The sequence below is a fragment of the Hibiscus syriacus genome, unplaced genomic scaffold (genome assembly GCF_006381635.1).
Source record: "Hibiscus syriacus cultivar Baekdansim isolate YM2019G1 unplaced genomic scaffold, ASM638163v2 tig00110384_pilon, whole genome shotgun sequence".
NCBI classification, from domain to species: Eukaryota; Viridiplantae; Streptophyta; class Magnoliopsida; order Malvales; family Malvaceae; genus Hibiscus; species Hibiscus syriacus.
In genome coordinates, this window is record NW_024062715.1 from 8,496,259 (window position 1) to 8,523,550 (window position 27,292).

Here is a 27,292-nt window from a genome sequence, read left to right on the forward strand (position 1 = left end):
TTGACCTTGTCGTCAATGAAGCAAAAATAGTTACTAGTCTTTTTGACTAACCGAGTCTAGGCAAACTCCTCCACGCGTTCTTGGAAGAGACTATAAACTTAAAACTATAAGTCAGTCATCAGAATTTTTCTAGGAATCGAATTGCAGACTAACTTCATGTCGTGTTATTACTGTTCTGTTTCTTCTCCACACATACATATTGAAACCATTGTAATGATGTCCAAAAATCTAAAAGCTATGTGACAAATTTCCATTGTGCCGATAGTGATTTTGATTAGTGGCGAATTTAGAAACTTAAGAATGGGGTCTAAAATTTTAATTTTCTTTTTTTAAAACTAACGAGCATGCAAAAGTTTTTATTTTTTTCATTTTTCTTTAATATATTATACTAAATTTCACTTTTTTTCCTAAATAATGGGGATGCACTTGACCCGAAAAGCTTAGTGCATCCGCCTACTTTGATGATGGAATTTGGCACTAGCTAAGTTTGAAATTGACAAAATTTATTATACAACACTCATCATGTCACTCTCAAAATCTCCTACTTATTAAATTGGTGGAGAGAAAGTTTCAATTTAGGCAAATTGACACAAGTAATTATATCTTGAAATATTTAGAGGTACTGTAATGGCCTTTTTAAAAGGGACCAAATGCTTATGGATGGGCAATGATGTTTGAATTTGCCTACCAAATACTAGTACCATGATATCAAAGCTACTAAGTTTATCTCTTTTCATCTTATGCATTCTCTTTAAGCTGGATAATGTTGAATTCATGACAACAAGTGTTAAGTAATCAGTAAACATGAGTATCGAGAAATATTATTGCTTGCACACTTTGTTCATAGCTCATACATCATTATATAACAAGCAATCAACCATAATTGCCTAACCACTCAGCTATAACAACTAAAAACCTTAGTAACCGACTACAACTGCTTATACACATCAGTATTATAACTGCTCATACACATCAGCAGCTCTACACATCAACAGCTCTACACATCAACAGCTCTACACATCAGCTACACTCAACATTCTCCCTACTTTTACCTTCTCCCCCAATAAATGATTGAACATGGACCTTTGCTCTAAACATTTCAAATTGCGATGTAGACAACGGCTTGGTCAGGCCATCTGCAACTTGGTGACTGGCAGGAACATAGTTGGCCAAGACCTGTTGAGTATCAACTTTCTCCCTAATGAAATGAACATTAAGTTCAACATGCTTTGTCTAGCAGGATAAACCGGATTCGCAGTAATAGCCACTGCACTATTATTATCACACCATATTACCGGTGTTTTAGACTGAACAATTCCCATATCTGAAAGTAAGACACTTATCCATGTTGTTTAGCAGTGACATCAGCTATACTTCTATACTCAGCCTTCATAGTAGACCTAGAAACAGACTTCTGTTTCTTAGAACTCCATATGACCAAATTTTCTCCAACAAAAACACAGTTGCCTGAGACAGACTTCTGATCGTCTGTATTTCCAGCCCAATTAGCATCAGCAAAGGCCACAACATGCAGTCCTGCCACAGACAGTGTTATAACCAGGCCATGATTAAGCGTGCCAACCAAATATCTCAAAATGCGTTTGACTACCACCAAATGATCACGTCTAGGTACATGCATATATTGTGCCACCTTGTTAACATTGAATGAAATATCAGGATGAGTATGACAGACGTACAAAAGCGCTCCAACTATATTGCGATATTCATATGCATTAGCCAGCAAGTCTCTAGCATCAACTTGTGTAAGCTTCGATGTAACCAGCATAGGTGTAGAAGCAGTTCTTGCATTGTTCATCTTAGTCTTCATCAGCAGCTCCATGATAAATTTTCGCTGACTGAGGATCAATGTTTCACCAGCTCGATGAATTTCGATACCAAGAAAGAAACTAAGCTCTCAAAGGTCTTTCAATGCAAACTCTGCTCCCAACAACTTCACAATTTCTTCAACCTGCATGTCTGACTCGCCTGTAATTATTATATCATCCACATAAACTAGCATGTACACATAATTATTTTGAACACATCTAACAAACAAGGAAGTATCTGCCATGGATTCCTTAAACCCAATATTAAGTAAGCATTGCTTTAACTTGTTATGCCAACTCCGAGGTGCCTGTCTTAAGCCATACAAAGCTTTTTGAAGCTTGCACACTAACGAGGTACCATCAGGAGCCCTTTGTTCAAATCCAGGTGGTTGCTGCATATACACATCTTCACTCAAGTCTCCATGTAAAAAAGCATTGTTTACATCAATCTGTAGTAGCTGCCAGCCCTTTTTCACCGCTAAAGTCAAAACCACATTCACCGTGGTAAATTTAACAACTGGACTGAATGTCTCAGTAAAGTCGTGACCTGGAATCTGGGAATACCCTTTGGCTACAATACGAGCATTATATCGATTAATAGACCCATAAGGGTTTTTCTTTAGCTTAAACAACCACTTACATCCTACTACTGACCGTCCTTTAGGAAAAGGCACGAGAGACCAGGTATCATTCTTTTGCAGGGCTTCAAGTTCAACATATACATCATTTCTCCAATGAGGTGACTGAAGAGCTTCATGCACATTAACAGGTTCCATAGTAGCATAGGCAGTCGAATACACTTTAGGTTTGAAGATCCCACACTTGCTTCTGGTAAGCTGTAATACCCCAAAATTTTGGATAATGACCAAAATGAAAATTTTGAAAGTTTGATGGTCAAAGTAGAAAATTGGGAAAAAGTTTAGGGAGTTAAGTGATAAATTTCCTAAAAAGAATTTTATTCCATAAATAGATGGTTTACTCTTGAGAGTGGAGATTTATAGAAACCATGTTTTTGGATTTGGAATTTTAGTAAAGAAAAAAATTAGAAAGGGTTAAAGCTCGGTAAGGAATTGGAAATTCAGATTGAATTGGAATTTTACAAAAATTGGAAAGATGTTACAAAATGGTTGGAAATATTATTTTAATATTTTAGATCAGAGAATTTTGGTTTGAAAATGTGCAATTTTTCAGATTTAACCAAAACGGTGGAATTTAGTGACTAAAATGCAAGATTTGAAAAATTCAGGGAAATTTCAGAAATAAATGTCAAAATAATTCAGCTTTGACTTTGAAATATGATAAGGATGAGTTGTCATGGTTTTATGGTAATTAAGAAGATTCATTAAGGGTGATTTGGTCTTATCCCAATTAAATGAATAGCATATTCATTTAAAGTGGAATGAAATGTAAATTAAGATGAGATGTTCCCCACATTTCATCCAAATTTGATATCTTCTTCTCCAAACCAGACGTGGGTTTTCTCCTAAGGTAAGAGAAAGCTTCAACTCAATTTTCAACCAATTTCCTTAGGATTTTGAGTATGCTGAAAATAGAAAATTGTTATATGCGAAAAACGTTATCATTTGGTACCAATATTGCATGATAATCTTGTTGGTTGTTCAAGTTCATCTTGAGTGGATGAAGGGGAAGTTGATTTCTTGTGTTTTATGGGTTTTGAAGAGTTAAGTGATTTTAAAGAATTGGTTGTAAGAATTGATGAAGAACCTAAGGATGAGGTTTAAGAAAACAGTTTAGATTTTGAGATTGACAGTGGGTTTGAAAATTCACCAGAATTTATATAAAAATAATTTGGAGGGTATTTTTATATATTGTGTTCATATATCGATTTAGTTTTGTTTAAAATAAACAGGGATCAATTTCAAGATGTATACAAAAAGATATGAATTTTTAGCCAAGGAAAGGTCAGAATAATCGGACAGCAGATTCTGCAAAACAGATTATGTTGATCAACTTTGAAAATTCACCATAAATTGTACATAATGAATTAGAAGGATTTCTTGACATGGATAGATTCGTATTTGAGTATAGTTTTCAATGGAAGAAATGGAATTAAATTCCAGTTTGTATATCAATACAGAATATTGATTCTTTAAAGGTAGTGCGAGTTGTCTGAATATGTAAAATTGATGGGTTTGATGTACTTTGCTGTAAAATGTTGTTTTGGAATTAAAATGAGTGTTAGAATGAGAAATATGACTATTTTGGAAGTTTGAAAAGATTGGTAATTTAAGTACAACTTCACATAGTTGAGGTACTTAAATGTAATTATACTTTTGTAAAAACATTTGAATGATAATAAATTCAATGCTGGAATTATTGGTATTAAGAATCTAAGTGATAAAATGGTGAAGGACCATTTTGTGTAAATTGGAAAAGTTGGTTCCAATGTTAAAAGGAATTGTTAAGTATTGAGTATTTTGATAGAAAATGAGTTTCAAGTATATTATGGAGTTATTTTGGGATATGTTTATGTTAGTACAATACTAACATATGTATTATTATGAAATTGTGATTTATACAGATTGTGTTTGATTTGCGATTGAAGCAAGTCAAGTAGAAAAGGGGTTTATTATGGAAAATAGTGAGGCACATATTTTGAAAGAGATAAAGTCTCAAGGTGAGTGCAATACATGCATGACATTATACATGGATGTTTTATACATCATCAGGAAGACTTGCGATAAGTCGACCTTGTTTATGTTAACATGATATTTATGTCATCTATCATATATTTGACATATTTTAAAAATGTCAAAGGTTGAAAATAAAATGCATTGATCACTGATTATTGCATATGATGTTATCATGGACATATATGATTTTTATCATGAATGTTATTTCTGGTATGAACTGCCCAATGTTAAATATTGATAATATACTTTGCCATGGATGGATCAAATAAAATAGATTGTATGCCCAAGTAAGTTATTGAGGGACATGGTATAGTTGGCATGCCATAGAGTCCAGCAGCAGACTGCATACGGGATACACTAAAGGATACCTAGTGTATATGGTGGGTACGACCTTATGTGCCATACGGGACTGTACTTAAGGATACCTAGTACAGATGGTGGACACGACCTTATGTGTCATACGGATTAGCACTACGGTGCTTATATTTGACTCGTGTACCCAGGGTCCTCAGGGTTGTATATTGGGTTATTGTCTATTGTTTATGGCTATTGTCTATGGTATATGGTTTATTGCTTAATAAATGGTAAGCATGCAAATAAGCTTATGAGCTTATGGAATAATGGCAAGTATATTGGTAAAATAAGCTTACGAGCTTATGGATTAAATGGTAAGTATATTGGTAAAATAAGCTTACGAGCTTATGGGATAAATGATATGTATATTGGTAAGAAAGTTGTATTATTTTGATCATGATAAATATTGGATATGCTAGTAACATGATTAAATGACATTTTGATTTTTACATTGAAAATCATGCATGAATTGTATTGCACTGTTTATTGTTTTAATTGCCTCACTAAGTATATACTTAGCGTGTGATGATTTTCACGCGTAGGTAAAAAACCAATAATGTAATAAAGAGTTCAAAGTGAATCAAGCATCGAGGAGTATACTGCAATATCAGTAAGGCATCCTATGATGGAATTTGACTTAGATAGTGGCATGTAATTAGTAATGTTCAATTTATTTTGTTGAACAAATTGGGAAACAAAATGGTAACTTTATATGATGAAATGTTAAATTTTTATGAATTTTTATGTATTTTCAGGAATTACTGTAGCAGTGCATCGATACACAATTTTAATTCGATGTTTTTATGCATCGGTGCACTGTTTATGTCACTGTAGCAGTGCATCGGTACATTGTTCACTGTTCATGGGTATTGTTCACTATTCACTATGAAAAAAAATCTTTTGTTTTAATTGTTATAATAAAACATAATTCATATGATATGATATTTTATAAATCATTTACCATTTTAAGAAAATAAATTTCAAATCAAAATTTTAAATGGAAATGGTTTTCTAAATTTGGGTGACATCTATAATCTGTATATGTATAATTATACGGGTTATGGGTGTTACATAAGCATAGGATGAAGATTCATCACTGGCACCACATCACCTTGTTCACTAGGCTCCACATCATTTTGTCCACCGGCCTCACTTATATTCATTTCTACCTCACAATTTTCCACAGCAGCATCACTATTACTAGTAGTATTACGTACCACATCCAAATACGAGCTCGAGCATTCTCCTGTATTGAGGGACTCACCTCCTGCTACTTCGGATACATTGCCACGTGTCACAATGTTATTTATAGCATGCAACTTCCCAACATTAGCAACAATCTCAATAGTACCAGACTTAGAAGTAGAAACATTGGATGTTATGCGAAACGTTGTACCACATGTAAACGGAAAAACTGACTCATCAAACACAACATGTCGAGATATGTAAACTCTTTCATTAGTGGCTAAACACATGTAGCCTTTATGTTGTGGGTTGTATCCTAAGAACGTGCATGGTTGAGACCTAAACTCCACCTTATGTCTTTGAAAAACTCGTAGATGTGGGAAACATTTACAGCCAAACACCCTCATGAACTTATAATAAGGTTTCTTTCCCCGTAGCTTCTCTAGTGGAGATACCCTATCCAGTATATTTCTTGGAAGATGGTTAATGAGATAAACTGCAATAACAACAACATAATACTAATACCGTAAAGGCATAACAGCCTGAGCTAAGAAAACCAATGCAAGCTCCACAATGTGCCTATGCTTCCTTTCAACCACTCCATTCTACTCAAATGTATGTAGACAAGCTACTCGGTGAGATATACCATCCTTAGCTAAAACAGATGAGAGACTCCGATACTCACCACCCCAGTCACTCTGCACAGCTTTGATGGCTACACCAAATTGAGTCAACACCATTTGCTGAAACAGCTTGAAGACACTTACAGCTTGTGATCGATCCTTCAAAAAATACACCCACGAGTGTCTATAGTAGGCATCAACAAAGGATAAGTAATATCGATATCCATTAGACACCACATTTGATGGTCCCCAAATATCAATAAACACAAGTTGAAAAGGTGAACTGTACATTGTAGAAAAATTAGAAAATTACAACTTATGACTTTTGCCAACACAACAAGCTTCACAAATTTTATTCATTGCTTTAGAAACCTTTACATCAATTGTTTTACATACATTTGCAATAGTATTGTAGGTAGAATGACCCAATATTCGATGCCAAAGTGTAAACTCATCGACTGCAACATCTGAATTAGTTGAAGTATTACCACAAGCACCTAACCAACGTTCTCCTGAGAAGACATACAACCCTCCTTCAACACGGCCATACAACATCACTTCTTTTGTGGTAACATCACGAACACAACACCCTTGATCATAAAACTCAAAGAACACACAATTGTCCCTAGCAAACTTGAACATCGAGAGAAGGTTATGTGTTATGCTAGGCACATGCAGTAAGTCATTTAACAGTAAGGACCTAGATGGTGTCATTAAAGTTCCATCACCAATCATATTAACACGTAGAGACACACCATTACCAACAGTTAGCTTACCTGGACCACCATGCTCTGGTCTATGAGTAATGTTACTAGAGTTGGGCGTCACATGATGAGTGGCTCTAGAATCCACCACACATTGATCTTGAGCAGAACCAAAAGTTGAATAAGCCTGAGAAGAACTCTATGTGGTCAGTTGGCTTCGAGTCCCATTCAAGCAACAATCACAACCAATACAACTAGCTTTGCCATAGGAAACATTGTTAGCATTAGTTGTATCTCCTATATACTGATAAAGACCAACATTAGTGGATACAATATGAAAATCTTCATCAAAGTGATGCCAACACTTGTCAACAAGATGCCCAGGTTTCTTACACAGTTGACATTGCATACGTGATCGACCACAACCTCGACCACTAGTCATTCCTCTAGAATACGAGGACTGATGCGATCGATGATTATATAAGTTAAAGCTAGTTTTAACAGTATCCGATCCTCGAGCAATATGAGCACTTGCCAGCACTAATTCTTCTTGAGTAGCAAACCCAATCAACTGAGTCTCAGCATCAATCAAGATTGTGCTTACCTTTTCTAAAGAAATAGAGTCACCACTGGTAGTTATAACTGCCATGAAGGGTTGGTACTCTCGAGGTAATCCTTTCAATATGCTTGCAATATGACCAATTTTGGGAACAACACTACCAGAGGATGCTAAGGCATCACATGTTTCTTTAACCCAAGATAGATACACACGCATGCTATCTTCACCTTTCTTAAGAGACTATAATTTACAATGAAGATTCATAATGACTGTAGATGATCTAGTGGCAAAGATTTGTAGTACGATATTCCAAACTACAGATGTAGTCTCTACTTCAACAAACTGAGAGAGTAAATGCGGGCTTATAGTCGACAACAGCCATGATGCTAACGCACTATCCTGAGCTATAAAGTCTTCATAACCTTCATTTGGAACTACTGACCCATCCTCAGTAGTTAGACACTCCGGTGGAGGTTTCATCGCACCAGTGAGTAGTCGTTCAAGCCGGTGACTCCTCACTGAAGAAGCACTTGTTGTTTCTAAAGCAAGAAATTTGCTTCATCAAGCACAACATTAATTTTCTTATTTGTAAACATCTTGATTTAACTTAAAAGAGTATCACTAGCAGCTATGGAACCCAAATCTAACAACCTTAGCAATTATTCTTGCAGCAGAAGCAAACCCTCCAGAACTTGTGGCGATAGATACCATGTTAAGTAATCAGTAAACATGAGTATCAAGAAATATTATTGCTTGCACACTTTGTTCATAGCTCATACATCATTATATAACATGCAATCAACCATAACTGTCTAACCACTCAGCTATAACAACTAACAACCTTAGTAACCGACTACAACTGCATATACACATCAGTATTATAACTTCTCATACACATCAGCAGCTCTACACATCAGCTACACTCAACAACAAGTAATGAGACTGATATACAAGCATTGTTTGCCTTCAAGGCTCGGATATTAATCGATCATTATGGTGTGTTAGGCTATTGGAATGATTCTCAACATTTCTGCAACTGGGGAGAAGTAACATGTTGTTGACGGCATCCAATAGTGACTTCCATGCATCTATCATCTCTCAAATTGGCAGGAGAACTTTCTCCTTACATTAGGGTGATCAACCTCGAGAACAATAGCTTCAGTGGTCCGATCCCCCAAGAAATTACTCGATTGCGTCGCCTAGAGAAATTGAGCCTTGTCAACAACTCCTTCCAAGGTGAACTTTCGATAAACCTTACTCGTCGTTCGAACTTAAAAGTCCTTGGCTTACTCGGAAATTCGCTCAGAGGTGAAATAATTCTCGAGCTCGATTCTTTGTCTAGACTTCAAACTCTTCGAATACCCGTGAACAACTTCATAGGAACAATCCCCCTTCATTCGAGAACATCTCTTCTCTCCTTTAACTTTCCTTGGTGCAGAACCACCTCGATGGAAACATTCCTACGGAGCTCGGGCGACGCTCGAGCTTGAAATTTCTTAAGTTGTCTTCAAACAAGCTCTCCGGTACAATTCATAAACAATTGTATAACATCTCATCCATTAATGCCTTTTCTTTAATTGCCAACCGATTACAAGGCCATATACCTGGGTACATAGGCTTGAGCCTCCCTAATCTTGAGGGCATTTATCTTGGTAGAAATAATTTTTCAGGGCCAATTCCAACCTCAATACTCAATTCTTCAAGGCTCATGAACCTTGATATGGCTGATAATTTCTGAACGGGACTAGTACCAAAGAATTTAGGAAGCCTTCAAAATCTAAAAATCTTAAACTTCGGAGGTAACTTACTTGAGAGTTCCAATGACTTGAGTCTTCTCACTTAATTGAATAATTGCACCGATCTTAGTACCTTATGGTTAAACCAAAACAACCTCACAGGCGTTTTACCAGATTCAATCGGCAATCTCTCTGCAAATCTAATTGGTTTCAGGATAAATTCGAATAATATATCAAATGCCATACCGGAAGAGATCGGGAACCTTGTAGGCTTGGAGTATCTCGCATTACATGAAAATATGCTTACAGGTCATATCCCTTATTCTGTAGGAAAACTTTCCAAGTTAAAACACTTCGATGCGTACACAAATAGAATCACGGGGGAAATTCCTTTTTCTTTGGTGAATTTAACAGAACTTATTGTTCTCAGCCTATTTGATAATTTATTAGAAGGAGAAATACCTGCAGCTTTGGGTAACTGCAGTTATTTGGAAAGATTGGATTTTTCACAGAATCGTCTAAACGGCACAATACCAAAGGAAGCTTTCAGTCTTTGTTCCCATTTGATATACCTTCTCTTTGGTTCAAATAGTTTAACGGGAGCTTTACCACCAGAGGTTGGAAACTGTAAAAATCTCGACATTATGGATGCATCAAGCAACAAATTTCATGCGGAAATTCCAAGCTCTCTTGAAAACTGTGTGATGCTTGAATCACTTCACCTGCAAAGGAACTCTTTTGAAGGAACTATTCTGCCTTCGTTCCGAAAATTACAGAGCTTGCAAGTTCTTGATGTTTCCCACAATAATTTGTCAGGGAAAATTCCAGAGTTTCTAGGTGAATTTCCTCTTTTCACCAATCTCAACCTGTCTTTTAATAGCTTTGAAGGCGAAGTACCAATGAAAGGAGTGTTCTACAACATCAGTTCTTTCTCGATCGTCGGAAACAATGAGTTATACTGAGGGATAAACCGATTCGATTGCCTGCTTGTCCCGCAGAAAATGCAAAGAAAAGGATGAACTTCACACGTTGAGCGATAATTGTGACTGATATTGTTCTCTTTGTTGTCTTGATCTTGATATGTCTCTTTGCAATCAACGACGAGTTAGCTTGTAGAAAAATAAAGAGGGCATTGCCAGCCCATTGGAGAAGAAACATTTGAAACTTTCCTACGCCGACCTCCTTCGTGCGACTAATGGTTTCTCTTCAGCCAACTTAATAGGTAAGGGGAGATATGGTTCAGTCTATAAAGGGATTATAAGTTCTGATGATCAAACAACAATTGCTATGAAAGTACTTAATCTTCAACGGGAGGGAGCCGATCGGACTTTCAAGGCTGAATGTGAAGCCCTTAGGAAGCTTAGGCATCGAAATCTCGTCAAGGTCATTACTTATTGCTCAGGTATTGATTTTCAAGGTAACGACTTCAAAGCCTTGGTGTTCGAGTTCATGCTGAATGGGAGCTTAGAAACTTGGTTAAATCCAAGTTCAACAGAGGAACACAATTCACCAAGCTTAAATCTAATTCAGAGGCTCAACATAGCTATTGATGTAGCCTCTGCATTAGATTATCTTCATTCCAATTTGACAGGTCGGTCATTCACTGTGATCTAAAGCCGAGCAATGTTCTTATTGATGCTGACCTTACAGCCCACATCAGTGATTTTGGCCTAACAAAATTTCTTTCAGAGACGCAGTTCGGTGGGAATAAGAGGAACCATGGGATATATTCCTCCAGGTAATTCCGTTCCACCACATTAACAAAGCAAATGCAGAATATGGAATGTGAAAGAAAATATCCACACAAGGCGACATGTACAGCTATGGCATCGTTTTAATGGAGTTGTTTAAGTTAGAACTAAATCATATTAAATATAAAAATAACCAAGATCTAATTATGTCAAACTATCAAGAATAAAATAAATACTAAATTAACAGAAACGTACATGATTGATAGGTTGAAATCTTTGAATATTTATTTGGTTGGTTGTGATCTTCGAAGAAGATAGAGTTCCCTTAAGTATAAACTTTCTAACAAGGATAAAAGTAAATATAAGTTAACCTATTTCTTGTTTGAGACCACTAACTCTTTATATAGATTGAATATTAGGTCAATCTTTTAAGTATTTATAATTCTACCCCCATCAAATTATAAATACAACTTATGGTATCTACACTTTGATTCCATGACACTTTAATACAAATAACACATGTAATATAATTGGTCACTTAATTTTTTGTCATACTTTATGATAACAGTGTACATTATACATATATGCCCACAAATATGGATTTTAATCCAACAATCTCCCACTAGGGCAACATATGTTTCCTGACAAATGTACAACCTTAATAGCTCAAAACTTGTTATCATATAATAAGTATTTTACAACAATCTCGTCCATCAACTATATCCATATAGGATCAAAGCGGTCTTTGTCATATCTATCATGACTAGACCCATCAATGGTCACGTATACAAACATAGTCAAATGACATAAATTAATCATGGAGCGTATCATGAAAATTACATGCAATGTGAATTGTACATGTTTATTTCCAACTGGTCCTCTTTAATTAGATCAAATTTTACCAAAACCAGATTGTGGATAAACCAAAACACTTCATTTATACAGAAAATGATCTTAAAATAAATATCATTAAACTGAAGTAACTGAAATTGTGTTTATAATAAACAAACATTAAATATAAACTCCCACTATAGCCAATATCCTTAAATGATATTACAACCATATGAGTAGTGTGCTAATGAAAGACCTTGGGTGACAATTCCTTAGTAAGTGCGCAATTATGAGTTTGTACTAATATGCTCTATAAATACAAAATCACTCTAAATTTTTTTTAACAACCAGAAACATAATGTCTTTGTGCTTAGACTTAAGATGTTTCTGTTATAGATGAAATAAAGGATTGCAACTTAGTTGTTACAAAATAACTCAAGTGGTCTTTCTTATAGATCCATAATTAGCAGTTCATGTGACAAAATTTTGCATCCATGTTCCAATAAATCGAAGTCCATAAACATAATGATCTCTTACTTACTGGACCTCTGATATGTGAGCACGTAACAACCCGGAATAAAATTTAGAGAAAAAAAATTTTAATTAAGTAATTTGGCAAAATTTGAGGATTAAATCGAAAGTTTTCAAAATTGTAGGCCATTTTAGAAGTTAAAGGAAATTCAGGGACCAAGCCCTGCATTACTCCTTTTAGTGTCGGCAGAAAATTTCATTTAAGCGTATGAATGGTTTTCTGTTTTCAAAACAGAAAACAATTGTGAAATTCCTCCTCCCGCACTCTACTTCAAAGCCGATTCCGACGCCGTCCGAATTCCGATCGTTGTTTTGAAACCACCGTTGTGTTCATCATCGAGCGAGGAACAAACCCTTCAAATTAATTGAAGCGAAACGCGGCCAAACGTCGGGAATTTCCAGTCAAAGTAGCGACGGTTTTGTTAGCTCTATCGCCGAGGAAATCTTAAATTCACCGCTGATCGTTGCTCCGTTTACGACACCTCTCGCACCATCGTGTTCCTTGTGCCGTTCCGAGTTCACCGGTGTCAACCTTGTCCGCCGTAGACGGCGGCGCGTGAGGAGGTGGTGCAGTCAAAGATTCGGCCGATTTGAAATCGAGCTCTCCGCCGTTCAAAAATTTGAACCGATCGTTGTAAGTATCTTGAAATCGCTCAAAATAATTTTTAGAAATTTTTCCGGGATTTTTAGGGCCCCGGAGGACGCCTCACGCGCCACACGCGCCGCCGCAGGGCGAGTGGCTGCTGGAAACCGGTTTAACCGGTTTTCAACCGGTTCTGACCGGTTTGACCGGTTTCAACCGGTTCGAACCGGTTTGACCGGTCTGAATCGGTTTGACCGGTCTGACCCGACCCGACCGTTGACCCTACCCGACCCGACCGTTGACCCGACCCGACCCGACCGTTGACCCGACCCGACCCGACCGTTGACTGTTGACCGTTGACCGTTGACCATTGACTTTCTTTGACCAAAACTTAAAATGGCTTTGACCGAGCATTAAACGACCGTTAATCTTTTCCGAGTATACCTATCCTGATATTTTTCGACGTGCCGAATCCGTTTCCGTGGTCCGTTTTGTCAAATTCGAATCCGAAGGTCTCCAAATCTACGGTCAAAGTGGTTGACTTTGACTTTGACCAAGAATTTGAATTTTCGAAAAGTCATACTTTATGTTTTTCGACGCCCTGATTCCGATTCCGTAATCCGTTTGGCCAAATTCAGACTCGAAATACCTCAAATTGATAGTCAAACCCTAAAAATGCGTATATACTTAAGAAGTTTAGCTTTGAACAATTAAATAGGATTTGAGACTGATAAATATTATTGTTTGAAGGTACAAGAGACTCTCCGGATCATTCGACAGCTCGACCCAGCTCTTCTAGATCAGTTAAACCACGTGTGCCAGTATTTACCCGTTCGAAAACTGTAGCAGAGCGTGGTGAAACTAGCAATCAGTAGATTTGTTATTTGAATCTATTGTCGAGGTGTGTTCCCTACTTGTTATTGAACTGTTTTATTGGTTTTAATACGTGGTACACCGAATTCATTGGCTATTATTTTATGGATGCACCAATTTAATGTGACAATTTATGGAATATGGCTGCTATCTAATTTTTGTTTTGAAATGGTATATGATTACCATGTTTTTGGATTTATGGAGTTTATGTCACGGTGCAATTGAATTTTGGAATTGAAATACGATGGAATAGCTCTGATCAAGCTAACTGGGCCTAATGTGACTCTTGAGGGCCCCAAGATGTTTCATTAGGTCGGCTTTCCTTTGCTGTGTGCTTAGGGTAAGCTATATGGACTTATTGACTTGGGCTTAAGGATACAAGCTTCAGAGCCTATCCTTAAGTCGGCTTTCTTTTTGCTATGTGCATAAATTAAGCTATATGGAAATAATTTTGGGAACTACTGATGGTGTACCAGAAAAGGGTTTAAACTATGATTTTCAAAAAGTTAAACTCTTTTACGAATTTGTGAGATTACTGGAATATGATTTGTACCTGTTGTGATTTTATGGAAATGTTGGGACACACTGAGCCTAGCTCACCTTTTGAAAATGTTTTCCCCTTTCAGATACTGTTGGGTAGATACCTTGGTTCGAGCACTTGGAGGATCAACATATCTCTTGAAGTAAATCAGATTGTAATGTTTTTATCTGGCAAGTTTACTTTATTTTGGTGACATGGACCTTATTTTAAAATATCAGATTTTATAATGATAACACTTTTGCTACTACTGCTCGGTTCATTGTGATTTTGAATTTGAAGACATGTTTTAAATTAAATTATTATTTATTTGTACTATATTTACAAGTTGGATTTTGATAGTATAAATTGTTTATAATTTCATGTTTTTATAATGTGATTTTATATTGATGGAATAACGGTTGCGAAAAATGTCTTTAATAATTATAATGTGATCCACTAGACTTAGTCGAAACGCATAGGCCGGGTCTAGGGGACTAAATGTAACACCCCAAACCGATGCGGGTAGCCCGATCCGATTCGGGAAGTCACATTAGGGTCACCGGAGCGACCCACCGTAAAAATAGCGGAAATTTTAAAACTTTTTATCAGAACATGTAAACTTATAAAATCATTTATCACTATTTAAAAATAAAACAGATTTCCAAACTCGTATATAAATCAAAATACAATTACATGCCCCCTAATCACAAATACCATACTCTGCAACCACGCCGGAAGAACTCCCTTACTGAAGTCGGTAGATGCACTGGTACAATTGTTTTAACCTGAAAAGGTGAGTAATAGAGTGAGCTTTGGAAAGCTCAGTAATACAGAACTACCAGATGATGCTACATGACATGTAGATAAATGGAAAGCCATATAATTTCCTTATTGAATCATATGTATACCAGCTTGCAGAATAATTTGGGGTTCCCTTAGAAGTTCATCGAGTAGAAGCCATGAATCTCAGTTCATAAGAAATCTTTCATACTATCACGTTTTCATGAGGTCGAACAGGATATCTAGTGTGTTCTATCAGTACGATAAAATCATAATAGGTACACTAATCAAATGATAGTTCAGTAAAATCCCATAAAGCATACTGTAGTGGAGCTTTTTAAACTCGTATTTTAAAACCATCTTACAAAGAGTTAACCTAAAGGAACATCTTAGGGCCTGAGAGCCTACCCAAGAAAGTTCGGGGCCACGGGGCCTACCTAAGAACACATCTTAGGGCCACGGGCCTACCCGAGAATGATCTCAGGGCCGCAGAGCCTACCTAAGAGTCACATTAGGTCCATAAAAATTTTCCAGCTTGATCAGAGCTGTACTTTACAAAACTGTATATCCAAGATACAACTTATACCGTGATACAAATCCATAAGCCATCACCATTAAGTCGGCGCATCCATAAAACAGTAACCATAAATTTTAGTGTACCACATGTTAAAACAATAAAACAATTTATTAAATATAAGGAACACACTAGAGAAATCCCAATATTTATCAGAGGCATTTTGTAGTCATCAGTATGGATAACATGAACTTGTGCAATTTGATCGGATTCCAGGAATAAGATCTTATTGAAGAGAATCAATTTCTAACCGATCTAATCAGACATTTCAAATTGATACTTTAGAATTCCACTAAGTTTCCACGTGCATCAGAAAAACGTTCAGGAACCTTTATACATAATAATTCTAAATTCAGATTTACTGCGAGTGATTCCATTACCCAAACAATCAGGGTATTCAGGAATATACTTTGAATTCATAGGATTTCAACCCAATTGTACCAAATGAGGTATTCAGAATCTTTTCCTTCTGCATTACTTGCGTTTTCAAACATGACCGAATTGATTTTAGATCAAAATATGTAATCGAAGATTCAAGTCATTTACGATCTATGACTATCGATAGTATTATCAAACAACTCAAGTTACACAACTCACAGACTGATGCATGTCAACAAATCAATTCATTATCCTTCCAATGCATTCACTCTTTAATACCAAAATGCATATCAATAGATCATCCCCATAATTATCGCTGAATAGATCTTCCAACGGTCTTTATTACATTTCCATGTTTCAACGATATCAGAAAATATGGACGTACTTGATTCATGTTCATAACCCATAAGGACAATTCATACAGTGTTTCCAAACTCATCCAATCACCTATTTAATCCTCGGTCATTGAGGTTACTTAGTTCATTTAGTAAGCAAGTTTATCCCGGTTACTTTAGAGTTTTCCAGAATAGTTCAGACATTTCTGAATCTCAAATACATGTTGCACTTCCTTTCAATTCAATTTAGTCATATAATAAAGTCATTCTGGTATTCGTGGTTGATTTATCTCACGAACACCCACTTATTAGTACTGTATGCATTCTAAAGTTGAGCTGAACCAAGTACTTCCAGAATTATCATCGATCCAAATTTGAGAAGACGAACAAACATTCAAGTGGTAATTATATCATTCAGGTAATGATATAGCACTAGCGTTGGTTGATCACTTAAGTTGCGTTCCATAACTTTTACTGGTAGCACAACATCCATGTTTATTTGGATTTCTTAATTAATCCAATACATTTACTTATTCTAGGTCATAAGGGCATTTTGGTTCTCAACGTTTTTCTATTCATTACAAAGCTTTGAGTATATCCATTCATTCATGAGCTTGGTGACATTCTTGAGTCATTTCCATTCCAAGGATATTTTGGTCATTTTACAATTCTAGAATATTTCAATCATTTCCTTCCATCCGGTCTTATTATTTAATTCAATCTTATCATTTACTTCAGTCCTTTCGAACAATTCTATCAGCAGAATACCTCCAATAAATTACTCTTCAAGTATTTACTCCTTACTCGAATATTTTCGGGTCAAGTGTCTTCTCAGATTTTACAAACGAAATATTATAAATTTTTCTGTACAAAGACATGATCTTAACGATTAAATTCGTACTTAATCGAGTTAAGTACAAATCCTCAAAGTATTCTCTCATTCAGGGTCAATTCAGACTATTTTATCTCTCAAGGGCATTTTCGTAATTTCTTAACCAAATAATTTCAATATTAGCACTTAACGAAAATAATTATAATTTAGAGATCCTATGATCAATTGCTTTCCCGAACATTCTTTGATTTTGAAATGATTCCTTCACAAACTCTCATAGGATTAAAACCGATTATCCATAATTTCCAAATAAAACTAACATTTCTTATGCACATCAGTAGTTATATCGGATCAATATGTATTTTCAGAGTTATTAACCAACTTCCAGGGGCAATTCTTATCATTTTCCAATATAAGGGTAATTTCGTAATTTTACCATATCGGAGTATTCTCATAATTTTTCATCCAAGTATCTTTAACATTTAACCCTTGATGATATAAAATATAAGTTACAAATCCAGAGCTGATTTCTTTATCACCAATCACAAACTTGTAATTTAATTCTAACAATTATCAATCTCTTATCTTAGTCATTCGATCCGTATTCAGTTACAGAATTTCTACCACATTCATATCGAGTGAATAAATTATTCAACTCCACAAAAGTGACCAACATTATCTTATTCATGCATTTACCAATATCAAAATGTTCCATAAAGCATAAATAGGTAGTAAAGTATTACCTCGATTTCCGTGCAATACTGATCGACCATAAAAATTTCATTCGAACGCCTTTGATCTTCAATTCAACTTCCAATAATTCCTCAGATACATATCAACATAAATTATATCAGAAACGGAGCTTAATTGCGATAAACGGATCGAATCGGGTGATAAATCAGTGAAAGACGGCTTACCGGGTTCGAATTTGGCGAAACGGACTTCGGATTCGGATTCAGGACGTCGAAAGAATAAAATATGACTTTTCGGAAATTTGGAATTTTCGGTCAAAATCAAAGTCAACGAGTTTGACCGATAATTTTGAGGCCTTCGGGTTCGAATTTCGAAAAACGGACAGCGGAATCGGATTTGGGACATCGAAAAATGTTAGGATAGGTATACTCGGTCGAAGTCAAAGGTCGTTTAATGCCCGATCAAAGCCGGTCAAAGTTTTGGTCAACAATGGTCAACGCCGGTCAACGGTCAACGGGTCAACGGTCAATGGGTCGGGTCAACGGGTCGGGTCGGGTCAACTGGTCGGATAAACGGGTCGGGTAAACGGGTCGGGTCGGGTCGGGTCGGGTTATGACCGGTCAAACCGGTCAACTATCCACCAAAACCGGTCAAACCGGTTACTTTTGTCTTCCCCACGCGCAGTGGCGGCGCGTGGGGGCGCGTGAACAGTGGTAAAATCCCGGAAAATTTTCTAAAAATTATTTTGAGCGATTTCGAGATACTTACAAAGCTCGGTTCACAATTTTGAACGGCGGAGAGCTCGATTTCAACAAATCGAAAAGTTTGACCGGTTCACCTCCCAACGCGCCGCCGCCGCCGGAGAAAAAAGAGAACACCGGTGGACTCGGAACGGCACAAGGAACACGATGGTGCGGGAGGTGTCGTAAACGGATGACCCGATCGTCTTGAATCGATGAAAAACCAACTAAAACCGAGTTATTACCGACGATACTTCCGACTGAAATTCACGACGAACGGCGATGATTCACGACGAAAGGTTTGAGGGGTTTTGTTCCTCGGTTGACAACGAACACGATGGTGGTTTCGGCTCGTCGTTTGGAGGTCGGACGACGAGTAGATCGGAGTTGGAAGCTGGGTTGTTGGAGAGGGGAAAACTGGAAAATATGCATCTGCGCACGGGGAGAAGAGATTTATAATTCAACATATATCAACAATGGGTAAACCAAGAGTTTAGCCACTGAACTTTATGCACTTCATAAAACGGTCTGCTAACTTTGAAATCTTATAATTTAATACCCGATTCCTTCCAAAAATACCAATTAAATTCATCACTTTATAATTTCTTAAATTTAGCCCCTAAATTGGGGTGTTACAATAAACATAATGATCTCTTACTTACTGGACCTCTGATATGTGAGCACGTAACATTTTGTTCTTAAATGTGTTGTATGAATCAATTTGATTTCTATAAATGATCCATACCTGAATTGCTTAAATACCTGTTTAATATCCTAAAATCATACGCTATGTCTGAATGTGTATGGTAACTTCGTAAAAAAAATATTTAGGTCTTTTTACTTAAGTTATTGTTTTTCCAATAGCCTTTTTCATAGCATTTTAGTTGTATATAGTTGCATTTTTGACATTTCATTGGATGTGGTGGAAAAGTTTTATCGCGACAAAGTTTGTTTGATAAAATTGATGCAGATGATGAGAAGGGTTGTGTGTTGTCTGTAATGATACATGTGATAGGAAATGATTGAGAAGGAAATTATTTACCGAGACAAATTTTTATGTGAGGGCCAAAGATAGTGAAGACGATAACCATGAGGAATTTTTAACCACGACAAGTTTTATCTTGCAAGTATGACGCAGTATGAGATAAAATTGCTGATGTCGCATGGCCAACTGTCCATTGCACCTCATGTGAACCTCTGCCCCTGCCAAGGATTTGGGACCACTGACAGCTGCCATATTATTCACGAAATGGGAATGAATTCAATGGTAGTTGGGGAAATTTCAAGGGAACTAAACCCTAAAAATTCCCCACTACAAATAGCACATTATGTCCACTGTTTAAAAAAATCTCCACTCTCACATACCCTAAAAGCTTAAAAAATACAGTTGCAACAACTTCTACATTGTTCCCCTCTCATCCTTCTTTGGTATCCTCCATAGCCGAGAGCTTCATCGGAGTAGCGGCTAGGCCCTCTAAAGAGGCTAGCACGCTAGAGCAGTCATGGTGATGGTTTGATGTCACGGTAACAACTCTATTTTTTGGAGTTTCATTCTCCTTGTTCTTTATTTCTTATCTTTTAAGGGTTTGTACTTAATGAATATTTTGGGATGATTTTAGCCACACCCTAAACTATTTTATTTGGTATTAGAGTTGTTTGGATGCTACTTAATTTTATGTTTAATGGATGATAAGTATATTTATGTTTATTATTGTTTTGTTCACTATTTTAATCTTATGCCTTAGCATTGTAAGAGCTTTTGAGAGATTGCTTGGTGTGTTGGCATAATATTTTTAGTCTTTGTATGAGTTTTTGAGAGATCAACATATAAACCTGAGTATATATTAAATTCTTTATTTATTTTGAAGCACAATGAACTTTTCTGAATTTCCTTAGTTTCAAAATCATCCTTATGGCAATGATCAAGATTAAACTTGTTTCCTTTAGCAATGAGGGATGTTATTTAGTTTACTCCCACTGAACTTATAATATATACAATTATCAATAAAAATCATCTTAAAACCAAACGAGATAATCACTTGGTTATGCAATTAACAGGAGTCATACTTAAACTCATAAATGGATTTCCTTAATTTGCATATCATAATTTTATATCATCAAACACAATTTTTTTATTGCACCATATAAAATATTTCATCAATGTTACCATTGAGAAACACAATTTTGAAATTCAACTTATGTAACTCAAAATCAAATATGAGCAATAAATATCATAATTATCCTGAAAGAGTCTTTCAATGAAACCAAAGAGAAAGTCTAAACAAAATCAATGTCTTCTTTATGAGTATATCCTTTAGATACAAGACATGTCATTTACATGTCAACATCATCATTTGCAACCAATCAACTTTGCAACTTCAAGTGATGAGACAATTTCTCAAACTTTATTATCTTGTACATAACTTATACTCTTATTACATAGCATTAATCCACTTTTGAAAGTCTGAACTTTTATTACTTGATGAAAATTGATTAGATCATCCTTCATCATTCCACTTTCATCCTTATTTCTCGAAGAAACACAACACAATAATCTAAATATTATTTCTCTCATCTTTTGGATCTTCTTAATTACACTTATTCTCTAAGGTTGTTGAGTTTGTTCTCCCGAAATGATTTCTCGTCTTAAATGGAGAGTTGTTCAAAACAACCTTATTGAGATTCTAGATTCACTTCTTGATTAACGACATGTATAAACACATGGATATTATCAAAAGTGATGATAGGAATTGAGTTATAATCCAATTTGTCCTTAAAATCAATTCCTCAAACCTTATTTCTCCCTCCAAACTTAACATCCTTAAAAATAACATTATAGATCTCATCTTAAAAATATTCCTAATTATGAGATAATAAAATTTAAAACCCCTAAATCACATGTAATAACCAAAATAGTTGTTTACTATTTTAGAATTTAATTTCTCCTCATATGTCCTAACTTATTACAAAAGAGAACAACCCTTTATAATATATTATTGTCTCTTTTGAGTTGAACCCTTAATAACTACATTCTAGTTTTATTTTTGCCCTTATATTTATATGCATTTTTCAAGTGAGTACCTTCAAACTTAGTATGCTTCATTCGTTCTTCCTCTTGCATATAATGAAAAATGAGCTCATTTAGAGTTCATTTCTCCCTTTGAGTTGATTAAACTCTATAGGAAGCGATACTGAAATTACAAGAACAAGTAATTCTTTAGAAAAACTCGATCTTAAGTGTCTTAAGTCTTAAAGCAAAATGAAATGTAACATCCCAAAACAATGGTAAGTGATTAAAATGAAAGTTTTGAAAATTTGAAGTCTGATTTTGAAATATTTATTTTATTGTTCAGTAAATGACTGATGGAATAAGGGGTAAAATAATCATTTGACAAGTAAGTTTTTTTATTTCCTTTATAAGATAAGGGAACCACGTGGAAGAGGAGAGATTTCTCCAGAGTTCTCTTCTTCTCATTTCTTCTTCTTCTTCAAGTGAAGCCATAAGCAAAGGTAAGATCTCTTGTTGGTTGATATTTAGCCAAATTTAAGATTGGGTTTTGATCATTAGATGATAATTAAGCTTAAGGAAAGCTTAATTTATCTTAAACCATAAGATAAAGGAGTCAAGAGAGATTAAATATTAGAAGTTTTTAAAGGAAATCTTGAATGAAAGTTGATAAGTTAAGTTTGACTTGTCAATGGTCTAATTAAGAAGTTAGAAGCCATAGAATTGGAATTAAAACATGTTGCAAAGTTGGTATAATTCTTGAGTTACATATGAGGGATAGAATTTTGAGGTTAAAGATGGTTTATATGGATATAAATTGGTTTAAGCATGTGTATATGAGTTAAGAACATGAAAGGGGATGAAAGATGAAGCATTTGAATTAATTTGAGTGGATTTTCGTGCACGAAATGGAATTCTAGGCTAGTGTGCATTGGTACACGTCTAACTTGTACCGATGCATCAAGGGTAAATTTCGAGAAATTGTTCAGTGTGTATCGATGCACAAGAAGTGCATCGATGCACCCCTTAAAAATGGAAACATCGAATGCAATTAGTGCATCGATGCATAAGGAGTGCATTGATACATCCCCTTAAGATTAAAACATCGAATGTGACTTGTGTATCAATGCATGAGTAGTGCATCGATGCACATGTTAAGGGATGCATCGATACACTGTAGAATGTACCGATGCACTTTAATGGGAAATGGAATAAATCGTTATTTCAGTTTATGAAATGATATATTAAAGTATATCAAATGGGATACTGATAGTATAAATACATGATTGTGTAGATATCGATCGAGAGCAAGTTCCGTAATGATTGAAAGGTTAGAATTGATCAAGAAGAATAAGCAAGCCATAGGAGTAATTGATAGCAAGTGAGGCACGGGTGAGTGCATATGCATTAGTATATGATGTGTGTGGAAAAGACTCGCGATGAGTCTATTTACAATATTTGATTACATGATTTTATGAATGTCAATATGGGTGATATGATTATTATTTATGCATGAATATAGTCACAGGTGTTATATGTGATTTCATATGCAACGGGTATAGGTAATGGTATGATGATAAGGTATCAATTATATGAAGTAGATTTAAGTGAATAAATGAAAAGTGAGATAAACTAAGTCGGGTTGACCTAAATGATAACATAAGATATTAAGTGAATGAACATAGATGATATATATGATGAAATAAAACTAAGATATGAATCATATGATATGAGTTATATGGAAAATATATGTGAGACCATGCAAAGTGATATGGGCCATGTGAAGTATGAATATGAAATCATATGAGAGTTTACATGAACTACGTGAAAAGAAACTACGTGACTATATGTATATATGAAAGAAGCTATGAGCTTATATGACATGTGATATGAAAGTGTATATGTGGAATGATATAAGTGAAAATGCCCATGTTATATGATACGAGAGCTATAGGTATAGTTGGCATGCCAAGAGTCGAGGGTTACCTATGTTCTACGGAACATATGGACAGAATTACCTATGTCTTTCGAGATATATGGACAGTATACCTATGTTCTAATGAACATATGGACAGTTTACCTAGGTTCTTTGGGACCTATGGACAGAGGTTCTTTATGACCTCTGGATAGGTTATTCGGGACAAATTTCATAGCCCCTAATGGGACCCCATACGAGCTGTGGTGACAGCATAGTGCACAACCTCAATAGACTTACATATCTACAGTTCTCATAGGTGTACATGGGCTAATAAAAGATAACATTGAATACAATGTATGTGATATATGTATATGTATGTGTCTTGTGATATGAATTATATGATATGATATATGAGTGTTAGTGATTGTTGTATATGTTATAAGATATATGATATGAACATTGTAGATCATATAAACAAGAGAATAGAAATATGAATGGTAATAATACGATAATGATAGGAAAGAAGATAATTATATGCATGTGTGGATTGGATATATGAATGGATATATGATGGGTATGATGTGATAGTAGTAATTGTTCATGCATGATTACAAGTTATAGTTTACATTATATGTTTATTACCTCACTAAGTCATAGACTTAGCGTGTAAGTGATTTACACGTAGGTTTCAAGAAGAGTAAAGAGCAATGTGGAGTAAGACATGTCAGTTCTCCTTACCGAAGGTCAGATCAGAAGAAAGGTGAATATTATGTATTTTAATATATAAAGTTTTAGTTGGCATGTATTCAATAATATATTGTATAAGCTTTGAATAGTTCTGTAAACGTTTTGAATAAGTTCTATGTTATAAAAATTTTAAATTTCTTTCTATTTTATACAAGTAAATGTTTTGAAAAGTCAATGTGACATCTTGGACTCGGATCCAGGTCGGATACGGGTTGGGAGTGTTACATTTAATGGTATCAGACCTACGGTTTAGCCGATTCTAGGCTAAAAACGAAGTCAAAAGTGATTTAAATAGTATACATGCCAACATAAAGTGGAAAATTTTTTGATCTGATAGGGTAAGAAGTGTGTTGTCTTGTTAATAGAGTTAAATTGTTATGTTATATAAGATAAGTGAATACCTGAGAATGATTTATGAGATATATATGTTTATATGATATGATAGATGATATGTGAACATATGCAAATGACATATGTTATATGATATGAATTGGATGATCATATGCACACGTGATATGTGATAGAAGAAATGATATGAGCACATGAATATATGATAGCTTCCAAAGTGAAGCACAAGGCGATAGACCTGAAGGTAATAGCATTCACCTACCCTGGCCAGACAGGGAGAAGAGCGAAAACCTCAGGGAATGCCGGTATAATATTAGAGAATTTTTCATGATGTTGAATGAATGTATAGAAATAGTTAAAAGAGTTAAGAGCACCTGAGTTCAAGGGTGAATTTGAGAAAGGTTCTATTGTTACAGACCTTTGAATAAATGATATGAAGATAATGTTAGATGGTTTTTATTTCTCCAAAGTGGAGAAGTTAAATTGAGAAGTTTCGTTATTATGAGAGAAAGCTAGAGTAGGGTGGACGATGTCACCATAAGAACGTTAAAAGATCAAATGATGTGGTTAGAATTGTAGAAGAGTTCAACAATAAGTGAATCAGTGATATGTTTATAAAATGAATGAAATCAGAGTTATGGATTTGAAACAAAGAAATAGTATGGTGTATAAGCAAGAGTGTGGATATGATAAGGGTTTGTACTATAGAAGGAAAGAGTTAGTGTGGGCTAACAAGATTTCATGATGAAAATGTATTGAATACAGTTGTATATTTTGATCATAGTAAGGTAATATCGTGAAGAAAGTGACGATTCATATAGTTGAGTAAAGCTGAGGATTGATAAGAAGAGTTTAAGAATGAGTATATTGGTGAACAATTTATAAGACAAAGAAAGCTACAACGTTTGACTCTCAAACAGATGAATAGTATAGTGTACGAGTAAAAGTATGAGTTTGAAAAGTTGAGTACGATACCGTGGAGGGAAATTTTGACGGAAAAGAAGATATATGATTGGATGATTAGGGTTGGTGCCCTCGATTGAACAGTTGATGTTTATTAACTGTAATAGTAAAGGTGATGGAGTTGTAAGATTTGGAAAAATATAAGGTTAAGTTACCTAAGTATGATGAATCTGGATTTGGTTGTGTATTCTGATCATATAGATATGATGTAGACAAAGAAATAAGTAGTTGTATAAGATTAAGGAAGAAATTATCAATATAAGAGATGATCAAGGAAGAGGTATGTATAAATGAAATGAATTATCAAAGTTATTAAGATGTGATGAAGATCAGTAATTAGGGATAAGTCTAAGTGATATGATCTATGTTATAAGGATATTTTGAATTGCGAAGGAGTAAAAGGATAAACAAATTAAAGGGTTAAGTATGATAAAGGTTATATGGAAGTGTAGATGATAAATTCAATATAGAAATACGAAAAGTGTGCAAAGTAATATGGAAAGATTGTTTGATTCTGTAAAGTATGTGTTTAATCACAATTAAAGAAGATTTAAAGTAGTGTTTTGGTCAAATGATGATGGAAAAAAAGTTTGGTATAGTGATAAGATAATTAGATATTAATGAAGAAATAGATGGATTTATGATATTGAGTAATGGAAATGGATGTTACTGTTTATGTGATAAGTGACATGATATTAATGCATAAAGGAAAAAGGTAATTGAAAAGCTAAAGGATTGAAAAGTAAGTTTTCTGATAATGACAAGAAAGATTAAGTAAGTGAAGCAACATGAGGACATTAGAAGATATGTTTTTATCAAGATGTTCAGTGAAAATTCGAGGACGAATTTTCTTAAAGGAGAGGAGATTTGTAACATCCCAAAACAAGGGTAAGTGATTAAAAATGAAAGTTTTGAAAATTTGAAGTCTGATTTGAAAGATTTAAAATATTTATTTTATTGTTCAGTAAATAACTGATGGAATAAGGGGTAAAATAGTCATTTGACAAGTAAGATTTTTTATTTCATTTATAAGATAAGGGAACCACGTGGAAGAGCAGAGATTTCTCCAGAGTTCTATTCTTCTCCTTTCTTCTCCTTTCTTCTTCTTCTTCACGTGAAGCCATAAGCAAAGGTAAGATCTCTTGTTGGTTGATATTTAGCCAAATTTAAGATTGGGTTTTGATCATTAGATGATAATTAAGCTTAAGGAAAGCTTAATTTATCTTAAAACCATAAGATAAATGAGTCAAGAGAGATTAAAGATTAGAAGTTTTTAAAGGAAATCTTGAATGAAAGTTGATAAGTTA

At 35.0% G+C, this 27,292-nt stretch overlaps 1 pseudogene; it reads left to right on the plus strand.

Moving 5' to 3' along the window:
• The first annotated feature begins 8,987 nt into the window (after positions 1-8,987).
• Positions 8,988-11,559, plus strand: LOC120122284 (annotated as a pseudogene).
• The last annotated feature ends 15,733 nt before the right edge of the window (positions 11,560-27,292 follow it).